Source organism: Phyllobates terribilis, unplaced genomic scaffold (assembly GCF_046119375.1).
Source record: "Phyllobates terribilis strain yellow unplaced genomic scaffold, ASM4611937v1 Scaffold_231__1_contigs__length_3143052, whole genome shotgun sequence".
Taxonomy (NCBI): Eukaryota; Metazoa; Chordata; class Amphibia; order Anura; family Dendrobatidae; genus Phyllobates; species Phyllobates terribilis.
Window position 1 is genome coordinate 1,485,148 of NW_027362991.1, and position 17,354 is coordinate 1,502,501.

Genomic DNA, 17,354 nt, shown 5'->3' on the forward strand with positions numbered 1-17,354 from the left:
CAGGAGGTGTTGAATGTAATGTGTTCCTGACCAGGAAACTCCTGTTTTGCTCCCAGACACGGTATTACTACCACTGTGGCAACCAGACCCTCTGGGGTGCCACATGTGCTGTGAGGATTCAGAAGTCTGCAGTCATAGAGTGATTGCAGACTTTCATCTCAAGCCTGGACAACCCTTTAAAAGGGTTGTCCACTACTTTGACATTGATGCCCTGTCCTTAGGATAGGGCATCAATGTATGATCGGCCGGGGTCCCACACGTGGCATCCCTGCCGGTCAGCTGTTATCGTGCCGGTGGCCACCGGCCAGAAGTCCTTGCCTGTGGTGCCTGGCCGTCAAGTTGTAGTGGCGGCCGCTTGTAACTGTATATCCGCCTCCTATTCAATTGAATGGGAGGCGGATGTGCAGTTACGAGCGGCGGCCACTACAGATGGATGGCCAAGCACCGCAGATAAGGACTTGTGGTCGCTGCCCCCGGCACAATAACAGCTGATCGATGGGGGTAGGGTGTCCGGGACCCCGGCCGATCATACATTGATGCCCTATCCTATGGATAGGGCATCAATGTCAAAGTAGTGGATAACTTCTTTAAGAGTACATTCCCACTTTCAGGATTTGTTGCGATTTTCACGCTGCAGAATTTTTGTACACATGCGGATCTTCCTCATCTAAGCAAGTCTATGAAGAAAGTCTACATGCGGACCCACAAGAGAAATCGACATGCTGGGGGTCTGAAGGACACGCCGCATCTCAGTTTCCGCTGGTGATCCGCAGGTGCACAGAGATGCATAGTGGACATGGGATTTCTAGAAAGAACATCCACTATGCTGTAACATCTGGCTGTTGCGGGTTTGACACTGCATAAATATGCAGCGTCAAAACCGCAGCAAATATTGAACGTGGGAACTTACCCTTAGGCTATGTGCCCACGATCCGGAGCCGCTGCGGGTTTAACGCTGCGTGTTTTTGAAGCGTCAAAGGAAAGTCTGCAAGTGAAAAAAAAATTGAGCCGCTCATTTGCAAATTGATAGCCGGCAGCTATTCCGCAGCATTGGGGGCGCAGGCTGGTACGCATTGTGCGCACATACAGGGTGGCTAGCTGCAGCAATACTAGTGATTAGTGATGGTCTGGGGTCAGATGTACTCACTCTGACAGCCATGTCCTTTGCTCTGCTGTGCACTCTGCAGCCTGTCCATTCCTCCTTCAGTTAATCCTTCACTAGGAGTGCATGATCTGCAGTGCAGATAAATGTGTGTAAAGAAGTAATTTAAACAATTTATTAATAGGCTTCCATTGTCACAGATGTCCTAATGTTTAGCTCAACCCTCTGGTCCCAGGTTCAGGATCTCTGTGGTGACTGACAGACACAAGACAGTGGCTTGGTGTGAGGGGCTTCCTGACTTTTTATATGTTTGCAGCCCTCCTCCCCAGTTACCCTAGATAGTTGGCAGAATTCCAAACACGACCCCTCCCCCCCTGCCTTAACACCCGCACATCCAAAACAGGACACAAGGTAAAAGAAACTCGTTTACATTTCACACTTACAGTACAGAGTGCTGCAGTGAGCCAGTCAGAGACTTACCCTGCAGCCAGGCCGGCTCCCTCTTCCTCCACTAGGCAGCTCTAATGATGATCGCTCATGCTGCTCAGCCTCAGCTCCTCTCTGCTGTGCACGCAGCGTAGCGATCTAGAGGGGCGTGTCTATGGACAGGACATCCGACACCGGGCCCCCTGAACACTCGGGCCCCATAGCAGTCGCGTGGTCTGCCTCTATGGACGGTACGCCACTGAATGTTTGTAATATGCTGTACTGCATGGCTCTTGTAAGGGGCATTGCAAGTTCCTCCGTCCTAATTTTTGGCAGCTTTTGCTTAGAAGGCATAAGCAAAGACTATGGGAGACACACTCCCCAATAATGGGAATAATGTTTTTAATATGCTGTACTGTATGGCTCTTGGAAGGGGCATTAAAAGCGTCTTGTTAAGCTACTGCGACCTCCACCACTTTTCCGAGGGGCATTAAAACCGTCTTGTTAAGCTACTGTGACCTCCACGTCTCTTCCAAGGGCATTGCATTTCCTCCTAATTTTAGTCAGCTTTTGCTTTTCAATGCAAAGGCGAAAACTAAGCGAGAACCACTCCCCAATAATGGGTAGAAGGTTTTTAGTACGCTGTAATCCACGTCTGTTTCAAGGGGCATTGCAGTTCCTCATAATTTTTGGAAAGCCTTCCATTCACTGCTTAGGCCAACAGTGTACAAGAGATCCAGTTGCTATAAATGGAAAAAACGGTTTAGTTAAGGCCCTCTGAACTCCATGTCATTTCCAAGGGGCATTGGAGTGCCTCAAAATTTTTGGTAGGCATTGCAATCACTGTATACCCTACAACTGTGTAGCCGAACCGCTCCTTTTGTTACAGAAACATATCCTACAAGACATATGTGGTTGACTGGCCTGATATTGATGTGAATTGTCCCTGTTCCTCCTGCTCTTTCTCCTTTGCCACCACCTCATCCATCACTCATCACCTGAAGCTTTGTTTTAACGGGAGTCATAGAACTGGGATAGTAGCAGGAAAACATCCAGCAATCCTCGGAGGAGGTAGGATATGCGCCAAAACGCTGACCACCTCAGGCCTAGCCGCTGCTACATACATGCGCTTGCATTCCAAGAAAACAAAGCAGATGCTAACTTGTATCATCATCATCATGGTCCTCACCTTGGCACTCTCAACTCCCCTGATGGAGAAGCCAGGGCCCACCGCAGGAGTCTGGTTCTCTGGTGGGCTCGTCCAATGCTGCCCTAAAGCAGGCCGGGCTAAGAAAAGTGTGTGGGGGGATGTTCCAAGGAGAAATAGGGGCGGCTGGGGACCGTTTATGGACACCCGGCCGCCGGGCGGCTGGGGACTGAGTATGGATTCCAGGCCGCCAACGCAGCCATGACGTGGTGGCCAGATTTCGCCTCCACATGCATAAAAGGCCCAATTTCAAGTGCAAGCAAGCAGTATGGTATTGCAGCCTGGGGGTGGGTGGGTGGTTGGCTGCATATTTGCGCTTGCATTGCAAGGAATGGGGGAGGTACAATTGAACACTGCCCTGGGACAAGAACTTGCACGGGGATAGTTGCAAGTCTGCATCTTCTGATGCGGCAAGGATGACTTCTGATGGGCACACTTATAGGCAGTGACCTGGGTGTCAGAGATGCTTCCAGGGGTCTTCCCCATGCTGTTCCCATGTCTTTTTAGCACTGTATGCATGTGTCACACAGCACATGGCCAGATAAGGTTGTAAAATGTTAGAATGACATTTCCCGGTGAATGCATTTGTCACGGTTGAAAGCAATACAAAAGTGCAAAAACGCATAAAAAATGCTACTTGTGAACATAGCCCAAGGTGTGGAGGAGTATTTTTTTTTTTGGTATTTATTTTACCTTATACACAAGTCTTTACCCTGGAAAGGAACTTCCTTAACATATTTCACAGGAAAGCAGTTTCAGTTTAGTTTTTGAACGTTTTATTGTGAGCCCTTAAAAGTGGCTTAATACCTCTGACCACGTTGTTGACAGCAGTGACCTGGGGGTCAGAAATGCTTCCTGGGGCGATCCCCATACTGTCCCCATGTCATTTGAGCACTGGCACTATCGTTTTGGGCACTTGTTAGGCTTTTAAAAGACTGCCTTAAAAATGCTTGGGTCTCCCATAGACTAACATTGGGCTCGTTGCTCGGGTCGAGCACCCGAGTATCACGGCGAGCTCGGCCCGAGCTTCGAGCACCCGAGCATTTTAGTGCTCGCTCAACACTAGTCATATAATGTCTATATATAAACTGTATGTGTATATACAGTGGGTGAAATAAGTATTGAACATGTCACCAATTTTCTAAGTAAATATATTTCTAAAGGTGCTATTGACATGGAATTCTCACCAGATGTCAGTAACAACCCATCCAATCCACACAGACAAAGAAATCAAACCATAGATGTCCATAAATTAAGTTATGTGTAATAATGAGAAATGACCTAGAGAAAAAGTATTAAACACGCATACTGAAATGTATTGATTACTTTATACAAAAGCCTTTATTGGTGATGAGACTCCTCCTGTATGGAGAAACTAGTCGCATGCATTGCTCAGGTGTGATTTTTATCCCATTCTTCCACTTAAACGCTCTTCAAATTTTGAAGGTCCTGTGGGCTCCTTCTATGAACTCTGAGCTTTATTCCTTCCATACATTTTCTATTGGATTCAGGTCCAGTGATTGGCTCGGCCATTCTAGCAGCTTTATTTTCTTTCTCTGACACCAGTTGAGAGTTTCCTTGACTGTATGTTTGGGATCATTGTCTTGCTGAAATATTCACCCACATGCCATCTTCATCATCCTGGTGGATGACAGCAGATTTTTCTCAGTACATTTGTCCATTCATCCTTCCTTCAAATATAGAAGATTTGCCAATTCCATATGCTGAAAAACAGCCCCACACCATGATGTTCCCACCTCCAAACTTCACTGTTGGTATAGTGTTTTTGGGCTGATAGGCAGTGCCTTTAGACCTCCATTATGGCAACAAGAGTGTTCAATTTTGGTCTCATCTGACCAGACTATATTCTCCCAGTATTTCACAGGCTTGTCTAAATGTTGTTGAGCAAACTTTAAGCACGCTTCACTATACTTTTTGTTCAGCAATCGAGTCTTGCGTGGTAAGCATGCACACAGGCCATGGAGGCTGAATACATCACTTTGTTTTCATTGAAACAATGGTACCTGCTGATTACAGTTATTTCTGTAGCTCTCCACAGGTGGTCCTTGGTTCTTGGACAATTCTTCTGATAATTTTTTTCACTCCTCTGTCTGAAATCTGGAACATTCAGTAGTTTAGAAATTCTTCTGTATCCAATGCCATCAGTATGTTTTACAACAATAAGGTTGTGAAAGTCTTGAGATGGCTCACTAGATTTACACATCATGAGATGTTTCTTGTGTGGCACCTTTGTAATAAGGCTATGTTCACACATTGCATTTTTTCAGCGTTTTTTTCTGCAGCAAAACCTGATCTCTTGGCACAAGGTTTGTTCAGGATTTTTCTTGCTTTTTTGCTTGTTTTTTGGTGCGTTTTTTTCACTGTCCTTTTTGTCTCAATATGTATGTACATAAAGTTCAGTGATACTTTAAATCTCATTCTGGTTTTGGCACAAAAACCACTGAAAAACCTGACGCCTGCGTTTTTGGTGCGTTCTCTCAGCATTTTTTTTCACTACCCATTACTTCCAATGGGTGAAAAATTGCTGAAAGAAGTGACATGCTCTATTCCACAAAAAAAAACATGCAAAGCACAAAATACTGATCAAATAAAAACCAATCTGTTTGCATGAGATTTCTGGAATCTCATAGACTTTGTTGGCACTGTAAAATGCAGCTGAAAATTTGCATAAAAAACGCTGAAAAACGCAATGTGTGAACATAGCCTTAGAACCCTTTTTATAGGCCATCAGTTGAACTTGCTGATTATTATTTTTCACTAAGTATCAGGATTGCTTTCCAATTATTGATAGATTTCAACTGGTGTCATGACTTTCCATGGCTTTTTGCACCACTCTTTTTTTCCTGTGTTAAATACTTTTTCCCTGTGTCAGTTCCCATTATTACACATAACTTAATTTAATTTATGGTCATCTATAGTGTGATTTATTTGCCTTTGTGTATTGGATGGGCTGTTACCGACATCTGGTGAGAATTTCATGTCAATAGCACCTATAGAAATAAATTTACTTCAAAGATTGGTGAACTGTTCAATACTTATTTAACCCACTGTATATGTCTGTGTTTGTGTGTGTGTGTGTGTATATAATATATGTATGTATGTGTATCATAATCTGTGTGTAGATAGGTATGTATGTGTATCTGTGTCCATGTGGCCCCTACAAGTGTTTCCACTGATTCCTTACTGTGTGTTAGGTCTTTTCTTTGCTGATTTTTATAATCTTTATTACCTAATTTGTGCAATTTGCCTTTTTCTCCCTGTTTTTTGTGTTTTTTCCAATACGCACAAAGGAAATACACATGTTTTTTTTATACATATGCTTAATTGCAATAATTTTCTGGGAGAAATACTTCATTTTCTGGAACAATTTCAAGGGTGCCAACACTTTCGGCCATGACTGTATATATACATACAGTATGTATGTATTTAAAAAAAAAAAAATTGCCTATAGCCACAAACCATATCTTATCAGCCTATAAATAACATTTATTTAAGCACGAACAATCCACAGGAAAGCTGAGCAAAGACAAATATTAAATCAATCACTTTATTAGGTCATAAGGATTATAAACTCAGCAAAGTGTCATTTTTGGGCATAAAAGTAGTTGCATCAAAATCAGCAAAGAAAAGACGTATCACACAGTAAGGAATCAGTGGACACACCTGGACACAGTATGTGAAAATACCCTGCATAATTACAGCATTCCTGGAAGAACTGTTGTGTGCTCAGCATAAGGCCTCATTCACACAGCAGTTTTTCACAGCTATAATGGGGCCATTCACATGTATGCAAAATAGCGGCGACTTGTCTGATATCCATATGTATCAAAATCAGCAATGTAAGTCTATGGGTCTGTGAAAATATTGGACAGCACTAGAATGCCATCTGAGTGCTGTCCATTTTTCAAGGACTGATAAACATAAACTATTTTTTTTTATCTTTTTTTTTATGTTTATTTCTGAACCGAGAAAAACTGTTGAAACTTTGACCAAACTCTGAAGGTAAAAACTGACACTGACCAAACTCGGGTGACTCTGATTAAAAACATTGATGAAACTGGGACCCATTTTCTCGTACAAGAAAAATCACTGACGTGTGAATGAGGACGAAGTTAATTCGATAGGTACATAGAAGTAAATACATCCAAAAGAAAGATATCAAAGAGAATAAATGGAAGGATTGTGGTAGTGATGATAAAGTGGAAAGTTTGGCGTGGAGTGGAAGCCCTTACCTCTTGTGCCCCTGTATGGCTGCACCAATGATCTTTCCGCCCCTGGTCTGCAGATATTCATGAATACGATTCTAGCTCCTCTCCCATAAATACCTTTGATAAATAAGGCCAGGTTCCAAATTCTGTTTGCACAAACAAAATTCTTGTGCAAAATGTATCTGTTTCATTACTGATGTGAATAGGAGCAGAGGGGCCCCGCGGATTTATATGGGGTCTGTCTGGGTTCCGTTTTGTGTCAGCTTTTAGAACAGAAGAAAAAGCGCAGTGTGCAGAAGTTTTTTTTATTTTTTTTATTCGATTTTAAAAAATTGACCCCCGGCGGAAGTCAGACGGACCCCATAATAATACATGGGACCCCTCTGCATTAGTTATCGCTATGGATCCAAAAAGATTGGGCTACTGGATTTTGACATGTCTAATCCTCTTGTTCTCGTTGGAGATAAGTCACAATTGAGGTGTCTGTCTGTCCTTCTCCCTTTATACCCAGGAATGGACTGGGTCTGAAATTTAGTCCTGGCATTTGCAAGCACACAGGCTCATGCAGTCCCCGTCCCCAAGCACCAGATGGGGATATATTACTAATATTACCCTGCCTGGAAGAAATCCAGATGGTCCACCCAACAGCCCCTTATATACGATGATGGTCCAACCCACTGTACCCTATATAGTATGATGGTCCCCATCTTGAGGATGCCGATACTGTTAACAGCGAAGCAGACAAGGCAGCCCATGATGGACAGGCCCTTCTGACATTTGTCAGAATTGCCAGATGACCAGTCCGGCCCTGCTTATACTTACTGATTTTTATGGGCGACTGCTATCTAGGTAATGTTTTCTAACCAAGCTTTGCAGAATTCTTTAGGTGCAGTGAGCCCCGATCAGTGGTTCCTCAGAACACCACAAGAATAAAACCTGTTATTGCAATTGGGAAGCAAGATCAATTTGATCCTGCTGAAAGATGCTTTGTAAAGAGCTAAAGAAATGTTAGCCAAATTGGAGCCCCAACAGAATTCTTAACCTGACCCATTTTGCAGGGTTGCCTCAATGTAGTTATTGTGGCTTACAGGTATCCTCTAGCCTCCATACCATTAGTAGGTTTGGTTGATGGCCATATCTTCTGACTCATCCATGCACAAGAAGACCTGGCTCCTAGGTTTTCCAAGAGAGGCTTATTTCCCTGGAGAAAAAATAATTGACGCCAAAATACTGATCCTCCTGACATCAGACATCATCTGTAGGGAGGCCCCATACGGACTAAGCAGTCTGCCGATCTTACTGATATTAATGCGTTTAGCCGACTTTAGTCTTATGTGTACAGCAGTGTTCCCCAACACTGGTACTCAAGAGCCACTAACAGGTCGTTTTCAGGATTTCCTTAGTATTGCCCAGGTGATGGAATTCTTCCCTGTCCAGGTGATGGAATTATCACCTGGGAATACTAAGGAAATCGTGAAAACATGACCTGTTGGTGGCTGTTCAGGACTGGAGTTGGGGAACCCTGTTGTACACAGACCTTCTAGAAAGTAAGACTTCTTCTTTTCTGTCTAGACTCTATAGTCCAATATTCAAAGGATTTTGGTGAAGCCCTCTTTGCCCTAATCTTGTAGGGACAGATTCACTAACCTAAACCTTCCTGACACAGGCTGTCACCTGAAATTTAGGTCCAAATGCAGGCGAACAATCCGTTTTCCTGAGGACTTAAAAATTGGATAAAAAAATATATCCTTTTTTAATGTTATTTATGGTGAATTGTTTTCTAGTGGATTTCAAGTATCTATTCCCGGTGGATTAAAATTTGTGTTCTTAGGGTATGTGCACACGATGCAGAAATGAAGCAGAAAATTTCTGCATCATTTCTGCATCTCCCTGGCAGAAAAAACCCATGCAGATTGTGCATGTGTTTTTCCTGCGGAATACATGCGGATTCACATGCGTTTCCACATGCGTTTCCGCATGTGGATTGACAAGCGCTTTCCAGGCGATAGCATCACTTGGAAAGTGCTTGACAAAATATAGTGTGACCCGAGAGAGTGGTAAAAATAAAAAATAAATGTATACTTACCCTCCGATTGCCCGCACTGTCCAGCTCAATCCGTTCTCCCTCGCCGGCAACTTTGAATTGAAAGACCTGCCGACGTCAGCGTCACGTGACCCGTCACATGACTCTGACGTCAGCGCAGGTCCTTCACTGCAAAGTGCCGGGAACCAAGCATGAGAGCTGCGCGGGCCGACAGAAGGTAAATATACATTTATTTTTTATTTTATTCTTGTTTTACAGCTTTTTTAATGGTACCTGGGTGTGAATGAGACTCTCCTCTCATCCAGACCCGGGTACCATCCGCACATTAGAACGCGCCAATAACGCAAGTACAAATGCAGTCTTGCAGAATTGGCGCGTTCTAATGCAAATCAATGGCGGCGAAAACGCCGCGTTTACGCAAAATTAATTGACATGCTGCGGATTTTTGAGCGCAGCGTTTATGCTGCGGAAAACTCCGCATCATGGGCACAGCACATGCGGATTTCAATTGGGGAACATTGCTGCCCTTCTACCATGCGTTTTTAATGCGTTTCCGCGGCGTTTACGCAACTGCAAAAACGCCACGGAAACGCATTAAAAACGCATCGTGTGTACTCAGCCTTAGCGTTTTACAAGACTTTTTTGTTGTTGTTGTTTACTTAGTTGTCTAAAACTTTTTTTTGGGGGGGTGTCTTTTGTATTTGGGGGATTATGAGGACTCTATATTTCTTTTTATAATTATTTTATAACTTGCTACACATTGTATATATATTCACACTTTGTATGGTTACTACACCTACATGACATTAGGGGCTCCCGGAGAGTGGAAACATTTTTCCTATTTGTGACTCCTGCACACGGTAGGTAGTTTTCTTTTCTTTTCCTCTTTTTAAGGCTCGGCCTTTTTAGAATGGCAATATGCAGAATGACCACAATGTGTCACTATTTCTTCGTCGCTTGGCTTATGGATTGTATTCGTGCAGATATCTGCTTGTTTTGTCTCTGTTGAATATTGCTCTGCTCATGTGTACGGCCAGCTTTTACTCTTCAACTTGACCATAAAGTATATGATCCAATAATCGAGCAAAGAAATCCCATCTGCTGCCGTCCAATCAGCAGACGCAAGTTATGGCAGCTTCTGTCTGCATGGCTGTAGGCAGAATAAAGGTTGATGACAGTGATGCAACAATAAAAATGTGACTGCTGCATAAGTCGACTATGCTTTATGCATTGGTTTTCAACAGGAGACACTAATAGCATCTCGCTAGGACAATATCATTTTGGGATCCAAAGGACCCATACCGCGTAAGGGTACAGTCATGGCCAAAAGTGTTGGCACCCTTGAAATTATTCTAGAAAATGAAGTATTTCTCCCAGAAAATAATTGCAATTACACATGTTTTGTTACACACAAAGGAAATAAACATTTGTATATTGGAACAACACAAAAAACACAGAGCAAAAAAGGCAAGTTGGAGATATTTGCACACACAACCGTAAAAATGGGCCGGACAAAATTGTTGGCACCTTTCCAAAATTGTGGGTAAACAACTTTGTTTCAAGCATGTGATGCTCATTGAAACTTACCTGTGGCAAGTAACAGGTGTGGGCAATATGAAAATCACACCTGAAACCAGATAAAAAGGGGAGAAGTTGACTCAATCTTTGCATTGTGTGTCTGTATGTGCCACACTAAGTAAGGAGAACAAAAAGAGAAAGAAAACTGTCTGAGGACTTGAGAACCAAAATTGTTGAACAATATTAACAATCTCAAGGTTACAAGTCTACAGTTGTGCTCAAAAGTTTACATTCCCCGGCAGAATTTTTCCTTTCTTGGCCTTGTTTCAGAGAATATGAATGATAACAAAAAAACTTCTTCTCCACTCATGGTTATTGGTTGGGTGAAGCCATTTATTGTCAAACTACTGTGTTTTCTCTTTTTAAATCTTAATGACAACCAAAAACATCCAAATGACCCTGATCAAAAATTCACATACCCCATTTCTTAATACCGTGTATTGCCCCCTTTAACATCAATGACAGCTTGAAGTCTTTTGTGGTAGTTGTGGATGAGGCTCTTTATTTTGTCAGATGGTAAAGCTGCCCATTCTTCTTGGCAAAAAGCCTCCAGTTCCTGTAATTTCCTGGGCTGTCTAGCATGAACTGCGCACTTGAGATCTCCCCAGAGTGGCTCAATGATATTGAGGTTAGGAGACTGAGATGGCCACTCCAGAACCTTCACTTTGTTCTGCTGTAGCCAATGACAGGTCGACTTGGCCTTGTGTTTTGCATCATTGTCATGTTGGAACGTCTAATTATGTCCCATGCACAGCTTCCGGGCTCGAGTGCAAATTTGCCTCCAGTATTTGCTGATAACGTGCTGCATTCATCTTTCGTTCAACTTTTTTACCAAGTTTCCTGTGCCTTTGTAGCTCATATATCCCCGATCCACCGCTGTGCTTTACTGTAGGAATGGTGTTCCTTTCATCATAGGCCTTGTTGACCTCTCTCCAAATGTAACGTTTATGGCTTGGCAAAAAAATTTAATTTTGGGGTCATCACTCCAAATTACCTTGTTCCAGTAGTTTTGAGGCTTGTCTCTGTGCTGTTTGGCGTATTGTAGGCGAGATACTTTGTGACATTTGCGCAGTAATGGCTTTCTTCTGGCGACTCGACCATGCAGCCCATTTTTATTCAAGTGCCTCCTTATTGTGCATCTTGAAACAGTCCTGAATTTCAGCTGATGTTATTTGTGGGTTTTTCTTTGCATCCCAAACAATTTTCCTGGCAGTTGTGGCCGAAATTTTTGTTGGTCTACCTGACCGTGGTTTGGTTTTTACAGAGCCGCTGATTTTCCATTTGTTAATGCCAGTCAGCAGCGTTCAAACTGTGATTATCAATTCCTTGGATATCTTTTTGTATTCTTTTCCTATGTTATACAGTTCTGCAAAATTGTGTGTTTTTCACAAAAACACAACACAAAATTGTCTGGGTGACCCCAAACTTCTGAACGGTAGTGTATATATGTATACATGTGTATGCGTGTGTGTGTGTGTGTATATATTTATATAATATAATATATTTAAACCAAAACCCTCAAAAGAAACGAACAAATAAGCACAAAATGGGTCAGAGTAAGGAGATATTTTGTGTGGGGTTTTTTTGGGGGGTGGGGGGGGCGCTTTATCTTTTTTCCTTTTTTTTTTTTTTCCCCAGTTTTGGTGGTTTTGAGCCCGTGTGCTTCTTCAAAGTGCAACTACCTTTTCCCATAGATCCATTGACAATTCTTTTGCTTTCCCCATGACTCACAATCCAGAAACATCAGTGGTTGAATGAAAGAAGCAAGAGTCTGTCTGGATCCCAGAAACTCACTCAGCTTTTATGCACACACACTGATTACAAGCAAACAGGTCACAGGTGAGGATGTTACATTTAGTAGCCATTCAAACCCGTTTGTGTCAAATTCTGTGCATGTTATCAGGCCAAAATCACCAGGGTATGTGAACTCACAGTTGGGTGTTTTTGGTTGTCATTAAGATTTAAAAAGAGAAAACACAGTAGTTTGACAATAAATGGCTTCGCCTAACCCATAACCATGAGTGGAAAAAAAGTTTTTTTTGTTATCATTCATATTCTCTGAAACAAGGTCAAAAAAAGGAAAAATTTTGCCAGGGTATGTAAACTTTTGAGCACAACTGTATCTCCAGAGATCTTGATGCTCCTTTGACCATGGTGTGCAACATACTCAAGAAGTTTATAACCCATGGCACTGTAGCTAATTTCCCTGGAAGTGGATGGCAGAGACAAATTGATGAAAGGTTGCAACGCAGGATAGTCCGGATGGTGGATAAGTAGCCTCAATCAAGCTCCAAAGAAATTCAAGCTGTCCTGCAGGCTCAGGGTGCATCAGTGTCAGCATGAACTATTCAACATTTGAATGAAATGAAACATTATGGCACGAGGCCTAGGAGGACCACACTACTGGCATATAGACATGATATAGCTAGACTGCAGTTTGCCAAAATGTACGTGAGTAAGCCAAAATTATTCTATTCTGGGAAAGTGTCCTGTGGACAGATGAGACCAAGATAGAGCTTTTTGGTATAGCACATCATTCTGCTGTTTACCGAAAACAGAATGAGGCCTACAAAGAAAAGAACACCGTACCTACAGTCAAATATGGTGGAGGTTCAAAGATGTTTTGGGCTTGTTTTGCTGCCTCTGGCACTGGGTGCCTGGACTGTGTACAAGGCATCATGAAATCTGAAGATTACTAAAGGATTAAAGGATTTTGGATTGTAATGTAGTGTCCAGTGTCAGAAAGCTGGGTGTGCGTCCTAGGTCATGGGCCTTCCAGCAGGACAATGACCCCAAACATACTTCAAGAAGCTCCCAGAAATGGATGCAAACAAAGCTCTGGAGAGTTCTGAAGTGACAGCAATGAGTCCGGATCTAAATCCCATTGAACACCTGTGAAGACGCCTTCAAGTATGACAGACCTGGAGCAGTTTGCAAAAATAGAGTTGTTAAAAATTCAATTTGAGAGGTCTAAGAAGCTTGTTGATAGTTATAGGAGGAGATTGATTTAGTTATTTATTCCACAAGTGTGCAACCAAATATTAAGTTGAGGGTGCCAACAATTTTGTCCGGCCCATTTTTTGGGTTTAGTGTGAAATTATGTCCAATTTGTCGTTTTTGTTTTTTTGTGTTGTTCAAATACACACAAAGGAAATAAACATGTAACTGCAATAATTTTCTGGGAGAAATACTTCATTTTCTGGAACAATTTCAAAGGTGCCAAGACTTAAGGCCCCGTCACACATAACGAGATCGCTAGCGAGATCGCTGATGAGTCACGTTTTGGTGACGCAATAGCGATCTCGCTAGCGATCTCGTTATGTCTGACAGGTAGCAACGATCAGGCCCCTGCTGTGAGATCGCTGATCGTTACAAAGCTTCCTGGACCATTCCTGGGTCGTTGCGCTCCCGCTGGGCAGTGTGCATCGCTGTATTTGACACCTTGTCAACGACCTCGCTAGCGATTCAGAACTGAGACACGTAGAGGTGCATAAATTGGACTTTTCTGCGTTCATCGTCCCCGATTGGTGGTCGCTACTGCGTCCTTGTTTTTTCAGATCCCACCAGCGTTCTCCGGCTGTGACTCCACTTTGAACAAATCAGACATCTTTAGCGAAGTAGGTATTGTTTGGGGTCTCAAATGAGTTTCCATTTTTAATTCATTTATAGGACATCTACCAATTATCTGCTATCATTGCTCTTCAGGGAGTGAGGGCTTGGCTTCAATAGCGATCTCGTTAGCGATCTCGTTATGTGTGACGGGGCACCAGGACCGTTAAAATACTGGCAGCAGTTGTCGCAGCAGGTCTTCGCATCATGGGTGTTTCTGCCATGTCCCACTGGTTGAAGGCCTGCAATTACAGGATCGTTTGCACGCTATTCACCGAGCTCCACTTCCCCATTGGCTCGGTCCACAGAGTCCACAAAGCCAGGCGGACAGTACGTAATTGCATCACGTCGACGAAGAAAGTTCTGAAGCGTGCAACAGGCCAAAAGAACAGAGTCTATTGATTTAAGCTTCATGTTAATTGGCGTATGAAAAACTCTGAAGCGGTTGGCCACGACAGCGTGTCAGAAAACATGCTGTGTGGGTGTGTGTGCACGAGACCCCTAAAATATCTGCCCATGCAAAAGCATATATATACAGATAGAAGCCAAGCCCTCCCTCCCTGAAGAGCAATGATAGCAGATAATTGGTAGATGTCCTATAAATGAATTAAAAATGGAAACTCATTGAAGACCCCAAACAATACCTACTTCGCTAAAGATGTCTAATTTGTTCAAAGTGGAGACACAGCCGGAGAACGCTGGTGGGATCTGAAAAAACAAGGACGCAGTAGCGACCACCAATCGGGGACGATGAACGCAGAAAAGTCCAATTTATGCACCTCTACGGGTCTCAGTTCTGAATCGCTAGCGAGGTCGTTGACAAGGTGTCAAATACAGCGATGCACACTGCCCAGCGGGAGCGCAACGACCCAGGAATGGTCCAGGAAGCTTTGTAACGATCAGCGATCTCACAGCAGGGGCCTGATCGTTGCTACCTGTCAGACATAACGAGATCGCTAGCGAGATCGCTATTGCGTCACCAAAACGTGACTCATCAGCGATCTCGCTAGCGATCTCGTTATGTGTGACGGGGCCTTTAGATCTGGGAAAGTTATGCAATCTAAGTTTTGCATTACTCTTAAATCTGAAGTTAAGATTGTTATTTTGAGAAAAGAGGACTTGGTGAACTACAGCTTGTCGGGCTTGTTCACAACTTGTGTTTTTGCCATGGAAAACGTGCAGCGTTTTACAGTACCAACAAACTGAATGAGATTTCTGAAATCCCATGCACATGCCGCTTATTTTTTCCTTGCGCATCAAAAATGCATGCACAAAACACGGCAAAAACATGCACATTTTTACAGAGCATTTTTCCTGCCAAGAGAGACATTTTTGGTGCAGAAATTTCAGCTGCAAATAGTCATGGCCGAATATGAGTAAGGCAAGAAAGTGAAAGAATTGGGAGTGCAGGTGGTCTTCTCATCCATCCTCCCAGTGGATGGCCATGGAACAATGAGGTGGAATAAGATTCTACAGGTGAACAACTGGCTACGTCGATGGTGCCGTCAACAAGGATTTGGATTTCTGGATCACAGAATGAATTACCTATATGATGGACTACTTGCTAGAGATGGGGTGCACCTTACGAATACTGGAAAACATGTATTTGGAAGTCGCCTTGCTACACTCATCAGGAGAGCTTTAAACTAGAACAATGTGGGAAGGGAAGCAAAAGGCCAGAAAAAGCCATACAGCTGACAAATACTATTGAGATCTCTGCTACTGGAAGTGGAAAGGAAGAACAAAGACAAAAAAATCTAAATAATACAAATATGGGAGGAAGAGAAACCAATCACAAACTAAAATGTTTTTATACAAATGCACAAAGCATGGGCAACAAACAAGGAGAATTGGAACTACTAATGCAGGAAAAGAAATATGATGTCATTGGAATCACTGAAACCTGGTGGGACGATACACATGATTGGAATACAAGGCTAAAAGGATACAACTTATTTGCAAGAAACAAACTTGATAAAGGAGGAGGTGTCGCATTGTATGTTAGAAAAGCCAATATCTGCACAGAGATTGAAGCAGAGACTGGGAGTTCTGTGGAAACTGTTTGGGTAAGAATACAAGGAGAGAACAATGGAAAAGACACCATTGTAGGCATTTACTACAGGCCACCTGGGCAAGCTGAAGATATGGATGAACTCTTTATGTATCAAATGATCAAGTTCTCCAAAAAATATGACATAGTGGTCAGGGGTGGATTAAGAGTAGCAAGGGCCCCGGGCAGTTTAGAAGGAGCGGGCCCCCCCACACACACACCTGATTTATCACGTGACATGTCACATGATCCCCTGTGATAGATCATGTGATAGTTCACGTGAAATTAATTTGGCACAATATTAATTATAATATTTTTTTTTAGGCTGTGTGCCCACTATGCGTTTTTTAATCGTTTCCGCAGCGGCAATTCCGCTGCAGAAACGCTTAAAAAAACGCTTGGTAGAAGGTCTGCCATGTTCCCCAATGATAATCCGTATGTGCTGTGTACATGCTGCGGAAATTTCCGCTACGGAAAATCTGCATTACCAATTATTTTGCGGAAGCGCGGCGTTTTCGCCGCCATTGACTTGCATTAGAACGCATGGAATCCGCATCTCTGCATTTGTACATGCAGAATCCATGCGTTTCAATGTGCGGATGGTACCCGGGTGTGGAGGACAGCAGACTCTCCTCCGGACCAGGGTACCATAGAACCTGTAAAAAAAGAATAAAATAAAAAATAAATATTATACTTACCTTCTGATGGCCCCCGGTGTCTTTATCCGATGCGTCCTGGCTTGCCGGCAGCTCGCGATGGCCTGAAAAGGACCTGCCGTGACGTCATTTAGTCATGTGACGGGTCACGCGACCGCTGACGTCGGCAGGCCATCAGAAGGTAAGTATATATTTTTTATTTTTTACCATTCTTTTACGGTCACACTATATAAATCCATGCTGGTTGCATGGATTTATATAGTGTGACCAAGTTGTCAAGCACTTTCCAAGTGATGCTAAAATCACAACCCGCATGCGGAAATGCAAGTGAAGAACGCTTCACATCCGCATGTCCCTGGCAGGAAAACGCATGTAAAAATCCGCATGTACAATCCGCATGTAAAATCCGCATGCGTTTTTTCTGTCAGGGAGATGCAGAAACGCTCCAAAAAA